This window comes from Dipodomys merriami, unplaced genomic scaffold (assembly GCF_024711535.1).
Source record: "Dipodomys merriami isolate MVZ:Mamm:240054 unplaced genomic scaffold, mDipMer1.0.p SCAF_183, whole genome shotgun sequence".
Taxonomy (NCBI): domain Eukaryota; kingdom Metazoa; phylum Chordata; class Mammalia; order Rodentia; family Heteromyidae; genus Dipodomys; species Dipodomys merriami.
Window position 1 is genome coordinate 251,138 of NW_027203193.1, and position 8,466 is coordinate 259,603.

Below are 8,466 nucleotides of genomic sequence, written 5' to 3' on the forward strand. Positions count from 1 at the left end.
TGGCAGAGGAGAAGCTGGTGGCTAAACAAGCTCTTGCATAGAAAGCAGTTTTAGAGTTCAAGTGAACAGTCCTAAGCCAGAGAATCACACCATATGTGCCATCACAGGACAGAGAGTTAGGCCAGAGAAGGAAAATCCAGGCAAGGAGAGAAATCTGAGCTCTTGCCACTGCTGCGGTGGCTGAACCCACCATACTTGAATCACAGAGAGTGCGAGACCAAGGAACCAGCACTGCGGGCAAGCGGATTCTACTCAAAACCAGCAAGAACCAACAAGGAGCGGACATCTTCATCCTGCAGTTCTCATACCAGGAACCAAGACTCGGCATGAGTAGAAGCCTGACATCCTCACTCCTTCTCAGGGAGCAGAGGAGTTAAGGCCACCCCTCCCCACCCAGTACCGGAGATCTCCATCTTGGATACCGACAAAGCTCAACGGAGCTGCTAGCTCCAACTCAGGCCTTTGAATAAAATTAGAGTCATTTAGCAGGTCACAAGAACTTAAGCCAACCTGCCAGACTCAGCTACACCCAGGGAAAAGACACCCAGCTCGGGCACCAGCCCCAGGAGTGGCTTTCTTCAACAGGTAATCAGAGCCATAGGCTGCCCCTCCCTTTAGCAGCCTCGACAATCAATTGAAATTCAGTAAACAGAAACCCTGAGAATGGCTCCAGGCTGGGCTCTGTGAGTTTCTCACAAACTAGCCCCCAGGAAAAGCTACTGTTTGCTGAAAGGCCTCAACACTACCCAGAATCTAGCCTGAACACAGCATCTCCAAATTTGAGGAAAAAGCCATCTCCCTCTTTTGTGATATTCAAAGCAGATCCTACTCCCATTGAACTAGCCTAGGAGGAGGAACGCAAAATTCTGGGTAAAGCAGAGTATTTTTCTCCCTGTTCAAACAAACTGACTTAAGAAATCAACCAAGCCACAGGACCACAAGCAGAACAGAGACTCCAACAAAAGGCTGGTTACAGACAAAAGGGAGATACAGATTTTTCCCACCCCTCCCAAAAAAAATGAAAGAATTTTTTGTCTTTTTTTTTTTTTGCTACTTTTCATAATTTTTTTTCTTTTCTAAAACTTTTTTTTAAATTTTTAACATTTTTGGAAAAAATTGTTTCTAGTAACTTTTTTTTCCTCTTATAATTTTTATTTTAGGGATCCATGTGTGTGTGCGTTTTTCTTTCTTTTTTTTTTAAATTTCTTTTTGATTTTTGTGTAGCTCTACTGAACTTCTGATCTTTTTATCTTCCTTTCTTATGCTTTTCACCTTTTCTTCTCTTTCGTTCTTCTTTATGTGGTTTAATTGTCCTGCACATCCTCAGATAAACCAGAAGTTGACTATATACTCTACCCCAATTGTGTGCACACTTACTCCACAAATTTATTACTCAATTCAAAATCTTTAAGACTTAAATTCCTTAATAGCAGTACTACCTCTTTATACCTATATAATATTTTAAGTATTTTTATTTTTAACCTTTTCACATCTCCTTTATATCCCTCCCATAGTCTCATTATATTCATGTTCTCTGAATAGTTTGTTTTTGTTCTGCATAATATTATTAATTATTATTTTCTATTTCTTCTGGTCTCGTTTCTTTTCCCTTTCTCTTCTTTTTTTCTCTCTCTCTACTTCCATCCTATCCAACCTATTTCCTGCTTTGAGATTAGGACTTAGTTAAGATAACTCTCCCTGTGCCTTCCCAGATCACTTTTTTCATATTTTTTTACCCACATCTCTCCCTAACGCTAATAATTTCTGGTTTTCCAAATTCTACTTTGGGTTCTTAGCCCATTAATATATAGTTGTTTGATGTTGAATAGATTTATCTGTTGAACTAGATTGTATCTTCAGACTATTGACTGTGCAAATTCAGACTTTGGTTGATGCTTGCCTTAAAATAGCAATCTAGCACAAAACTGGTGTTATTTTCATCCCAAATGGGCAGAGTAAGCCGGAAAAACACAAGCAAAATGGCAAGTCCGGGTATCTCAATTCCCACTCATGATAATCAGGAGACAAAACAGATAATGAATAATCCAGAGGAGAGTTCCAAAATAGCTCCACAAACATTGCTGGCAAACTTGATAAATGAAAAGATTGAAAACACACAAAGGACTCTGTGTGAGCGTGATAGGGAGAGAGAGGAGGCAAAGAAAAGGTCAATGCAGGAAACGATTGAAAAGCTACAAGGGACTCTGTATGAGCATGATAGGGAGAGAGAGGAGGCAATATAAAGGTTTATTCAGGAATATCATGAGCGTGAGGACGCTACTCAAAAACTGATAAATGAATTGCGTGAGCAGCTTGAGAATATGCAAAGAGAAAGGCAGGAATGGCGTGAACAGGTTGAGAACACTCAAAGAGAACTACAGGAATGGCAAGAAAAGGAGTGGGAGGAAGTTAAGCAAAGAGTAATATAGGAATTGAGAGAGCAGGATGAGAATACACAAAGATCACTAAAGGCATTCATGGGATCCATTAACAAAGAGCTGAAGGAATTCAGGGAGACAACAAAGGAAATGCTGAATGGAAACCAACAGAAGGAACGGGAGTCCAAGGAAACCATAACCAATCAATTAAATGATTTCAGAATAAACACTGAACACCAAATTAAGGAAGTAAAGAAATTCATACCAGATCTAAAACAAAGCTTCAACAAAGAATTTGACCAATCAAAGGTGACCAATTACAAGGAAAAGAAATAAAAAACAAAGTAGAAAGCCTTGACAGCAGGTTAGGCTGTGTAGAAGATCGAATTTCGGGGATTGAAGTCAGCCTAGATAATATAGAGAAAGAACATACAAAAATCCAAGACAAGTACAAGAAATATGACAGAACTATCCAAAACTTGAAATACACCATCAAAAGGCCTAATCTAAGGACAATGGGTGTAGAGGAGCATATAGAAATAGAAGTTAATGGTCTAGGAAATTTGTTTAACAGGATCCTAGCAGAGAACTTTCCAAACATACAAAAAGACAGGCCTATTCAAATACATGAGGCTTTTAGAACTCCAAATAGACCAGACCAGAATAGGACATCCCATCTTCACATTATAATCCACACAGGATCAACTCAGACCAAGGAAAAGATCCTTAAATCTGTCAAGGAGAAAAGATTAACCACCTATAAAGGGAAACCAATTAGAATCACCTCAAATTTCTTAGCAGAGAAAATCAAATCAAGAAGAGCCTGGAATGATGTATGCCATGCCTTAAAAACAAACAACTATCAACCAAGAATACTGTACCCAGCTAAATTCTCCTTCATAACTGAAGGCCAAATAAAAATCTTCCATAGCAAAGAAAAATTGAAACAACACATGACCACCAAACCAGTCCTACAAAAGATTCTTAAAGATGTCCTACACATAGAAAACCAACAAGACCACAATAAAGACCAAGAAACTGCACCCAAATTGAGAATCCAACAACCATATGAAGAACCCAGATTTCGCAGCCCCCAAGAAGGTGGATAACATGGCAGGAGCTCCGGTATAACTCTCAGTCCCATGTCTTAACATTAAGGATTTAACTCTCCAATTAAGCGACATAGACTGTCTAGTTGGATTAAAAAACAAGATCCTTCTGTCTGCTGCCTTCAGGAGTCACATCTTGCCCATAAAAACAAACACATTTTCAATGTAAAAGGCTGGAGCAAAATCTATCAAGCAAACGGCCCCCATAAACAGGCGGGAGTGCCTATCCTAATATCAGCTAAAATAGACTTCAAATTAAAATTTTTGAAAAGAGATAAAAATGGTCGCTACAAACTAATTAAGGGATCTCTCCTTCAGGAGGATATTACCATTCCAAATATCTATTCGCCAAACAATGGAGGACCCAAATTTATCCAAGAAACACTGCTTTCCCTCAAATCCCACATAGATCCAAAGATATTAATAGTTGGAGATTTTAACACACCACTCTCCCCACTAGAGATATCAACTCGGCAAAAACTCAACAGAGAAACCGCAGATCTAAACAGCTGCATAGATCAACTAGATTTAAACAGACATCTACCGAATATTTTATCCAGCAGCAACAGAATACATGTTTTTCTCAGCAGCACATGGAATATTTTCTAAAATAGACCACATTTTGGACCACAAAGCAAACTTGTCCAGATTCAGAAACATTGAAGTTATCCCATGCATTCTCTCTGACAACAAGGGAATAAAATTAGAGCTCAACAACAAAAGCCACCAAAGAAAGTCTAGTAATACATGGAGGGTGAACAACACACTGCTGAATCACGAGTGGGTCATGGAAGAGATTGGAAAGGAAATTCAAATGTTCAATGCTATTCAACAAAAGTGAGCACACAAATTTCCAGCTCCTCTGGGACACAGCTAAGGCAGTACTCAGAGGCAAGTTTATAGCACTGAACTCCTACATCAACAAATTGGGGAGATCTGAAACCAAAAATTTAATGACACCTCTAAACCCCCTTGCAAAAGAGCAGCAAGATAAACGCCAATCCAGTAGATGGAATGAAATATTTAAAATTAAATCAGATTAAAAGAATTAGAATCCAAAAAATACTGTAGAAAGAATCAACAAAACAAAGAGTTGGTTCTTCGAAAAAATTAACAAAATTGACAGACACTTAGCAAATCTTATCAGAAAAAGAAGAGAACACACCCAAATAAATAAATTCAGAGATGAGGGTTAAACCATTTTTACAGGCCCATATCAAGCATTGAAATAGAAACAACAATAAGAGGCCTCCCAGCTAAGTAAAGTCCAGGACCAGATGGTTTTTCAGCGGAATTCTACAAGGCCTTCAAAGCAGAGCTCACACCAGTAATCCTCCCTGTCTTCAATGAAAATGAAGCCATCATAACCCTCACCCCAAACCAGTCAGGGACTCATCAAAGAAAGAGAACTATAGACTCATTTCTTTGATGAATATTGATGCAAATCTTCTCAATAAAATTATGGCTAATCGACTTCAACAATTCATCAAAAAATACACACCACTATCAAACATGATTCATTTCAGGGATGCAAAGCTGGTCCAATATAGGCAAATCAATTAATATTATTCATCACATCAATAGGAGCAAGAATAAGTACCACATGGTTATCTCAATAGATGCACAAATACTTTCGACAAGATCCAACACCCCTTTATGATGAAGGTTTTGGAAAAATTAGGAATCCATGAAACATTCATCAATACAATAAAGACTGTATATGACAAACCGACACCCAGCATTATACTTAATGGTGCAAAACTAAAGCCATTTCCTCTTAAATCAGGAACAAGACAAGGATGTCCACTCTCTCCACCTCTCTTCAACCTAGTATTAGAATGTCTAGCTACAGCAATAAGACAAGATGGAAACATAAAAGGGATCCAAATAGGGAAAGAAGAAATAAAACTCTCCCTCTTTGCAGATGACATGATCTTGTATGTAAAGAATCCCAAAGACTCCACTCCCAAATTACTCAAACTGATTCAAAACTTTGGCAAAGTAGCACGGTATAAAATTAACCCTCAAAAATCAATGGCTTTTCTGTATGCCATCAATGAGAAAAGTGGGGCTGAAATTAGGAAAGCAACTCCATTTGTAATAGCCTCCCAAAAAATAAAATACTTAGGAATTAACTTAACCAAAGAAGTGAAGGACAGCTATGATGAAAACTTTAAAAAATTCGAAAAGGAAATCAAAACAGAACTTAGAAAATGGCAAAAACTCCCATGCTCCTGTATTGGAAAGATTAACATTGTGAAAATGGCAATACTTCCCAAGGCTATCTACAAATTCAATGCGATACCTATCAAAATTCCAACCTCATTTTTCAAGGAAATAGAAGAGTGAATCCAAAAAGTCATATGGAACAATAAAAGACCCCGAATAGCCAAAACGATCCTCAATGGAAAGAACACTGCTGGAGAAATAGCAATACCAAATTTCAAACTCTACTATAAAGCCATAGTAATCAAAACAGCTTGGTATTGGCATAAGAACAGACCTCAGGACCAATGGAATAGAATTGAAAATCCCGAAATGAACCTACAGACCTATAGCCATCTAATCTTTGATAAGGGTGCTAAAAAAATAGAATGGAAGAAAGACAGCCTCTTCAGTAAATGGTGCTGGCAAAATTGCTTAACTACTTGTAGAAAACTAAAGCTAGATCCTTATATATCACCTTGCACCAGAATCAAGTCCAAATTGATCAAAGACCTCAGAGTCATGAAGACACTCTGAAAACATTACAGGTTGGAATAGGAGAAACCCTAGGTCTCCTTGGCCCAGGCCGAAATTTTCTGAATAGAGACCCGGGAAACACAACAAATCACAGGAAGGTTGGGCTTATGCATGAAGTTGCAGAGTTTCTGCATGGCAAAGGACATAGCTAGCAAGATCAATAGAAAGCCAACGGATTGGGAGAATATCTTCACTAGCCATACAACAGACAAGGGTCTCATATCTAAAATATACTGGGAACTCAAAAAATTAAATCCCCCAACAACAAATCCTCAAAGAAAAAATTGCCCATTAAATAAGTGGGCTAAAGACTTAAAGAGAACTTTCTTTGAAGAAGAAAGAAGGATGGCCAATAGACTCATGAAGAAATGCTCAACCTCCCTAGCCATAAAAGAAATGCAAATCAAAACAACATTGAGATACCACCTCACTCCAGTTAGAATGCCAAAAATCAAGAACTCTAATAACAATTGATGCTGGAGTGGATGTGGACAGAAGGGAATATTACTTCATTGTTGGTGGGAGTGTAAACTTGTTCAACCACTTTGGAAAGTAGTATGGATGTTCCTCAAAAGACTCCACATAGAGTTCCCCTATGACCAAGCAGTCCCACTTTTGGGCATTTACCCAAATGTTTACAAACAAGACCACACTAAAGCTACCAGCACAACTATGTTTATTGCAGCATTATTTACCATAGCTAAGATCTGGAACCAACCCAGATGCCCCGCAGTACATGAATGGATCAAGAAAATGTGGTATATATACACAATGGAATTCTATGCCTCCATCAGAAAGAATGGCATTGCCCCATTAGTTAGGAAATGGAAAGACTTGGAAAAAATTATATTAAGTGAAGTAAGCCAAGCGCAAAGAAAGATAGGTCCCATGATTTCCCTTATTTGCAATATCTAGTATATGTATGAGTCAAGCAGAAAAGGTCAGGTAAGGTGATGTTAGGAAAATGAAATTTAAGATATGTATTTAAAATGTTTTTTTCTTTCATGCATTTCTTTCTAAGGCAATGATAAAATTATTTCTTTGTTGCTTTGTAAGTCCCTCACCCACAGTATAACCCCTGCTTTCACTGTATTTGATATAGGTATAATTGGTGGAGGGGAAGGAGAAAAACAAGTCGTTTAATTAAGAATACAGGTGGACCTGTTGTAACAATGAGAAGTACAAGCTGTCATGTCAAAAATGAACTTTACAACTTGGGTGGGGGGAGGACTGGGTGAAGGGGAAGGGAGGATGGGAAGGGATGTGAAGGGTAAACAAAGGAGAAGGCTACAATGCTTGATAAGGACAGTACTCACTATCTTGCCCATGTAATTGTAACCCCTCTGTACAGTATTTTCACAATAAAAAAAGTGAGTATACATTAGAGAGACTGCAAAAATAACATTAGGGTTTTTACTGTCTCTACCTGTTAATGTAATTTTATTTCTTGGTATTGAAACTCTCCTCTTGTTAATATTGTATATAATCCAATTCAGTTTATAACTGTATTCAATGTGGGAACTCTAGCTTCAAAGAATTGTAAAGTTTTTTTCCTTTTCAATAACCTTATCATTGTCAGGCTACATTGTGGTCATCATCATCATCTTTATCACAATTATTATTAGCATCATAAGTGCTAATTAGTGAAAGTCTTATATGTCCCTATGATTTTGCTATTATTTTCTTTTGATTAGTATTTTTAATGTTAAAACTGTGCATGCGTCCATATTAAAATTTTGAACAAATAAAGAAACAAGAAAACTAAACCATATCAAGTGGCTTGACTATGAGTTTATAATAAATTATGGAATAGATTTTTGAAGCATTGGTAATTCTTAACCAGTATGAATTAACTTCCTCTCTCCCCCTCATTACACACAAATATTTAAGAGTTTGGACCGAACTTTTTCAAGTAATACACTGTAAATATTATTACAATGTCATAAGTAGATATAAAATTCCGTTGAAAGTAAAAGCTCTACTTTCTATTGAAATATTAGTCATTTTATTCTAGGAAACTTTTACAAAAATAGACTGTATATATTTGAAATATAAAAGTTCAAAAATAGTAGCAAAAATTTTTATAGAGAGTCTGTCTTCAGAAATATTTGTATATATAAATATTAATGTTATGTGTAGAATGACATATATTTTTAGAGATTGTCATCAGAAATATATACATATATCTAAATTTATGTGTCGAATGATGTACACTATAGCGAAACAAAAATCTTAAA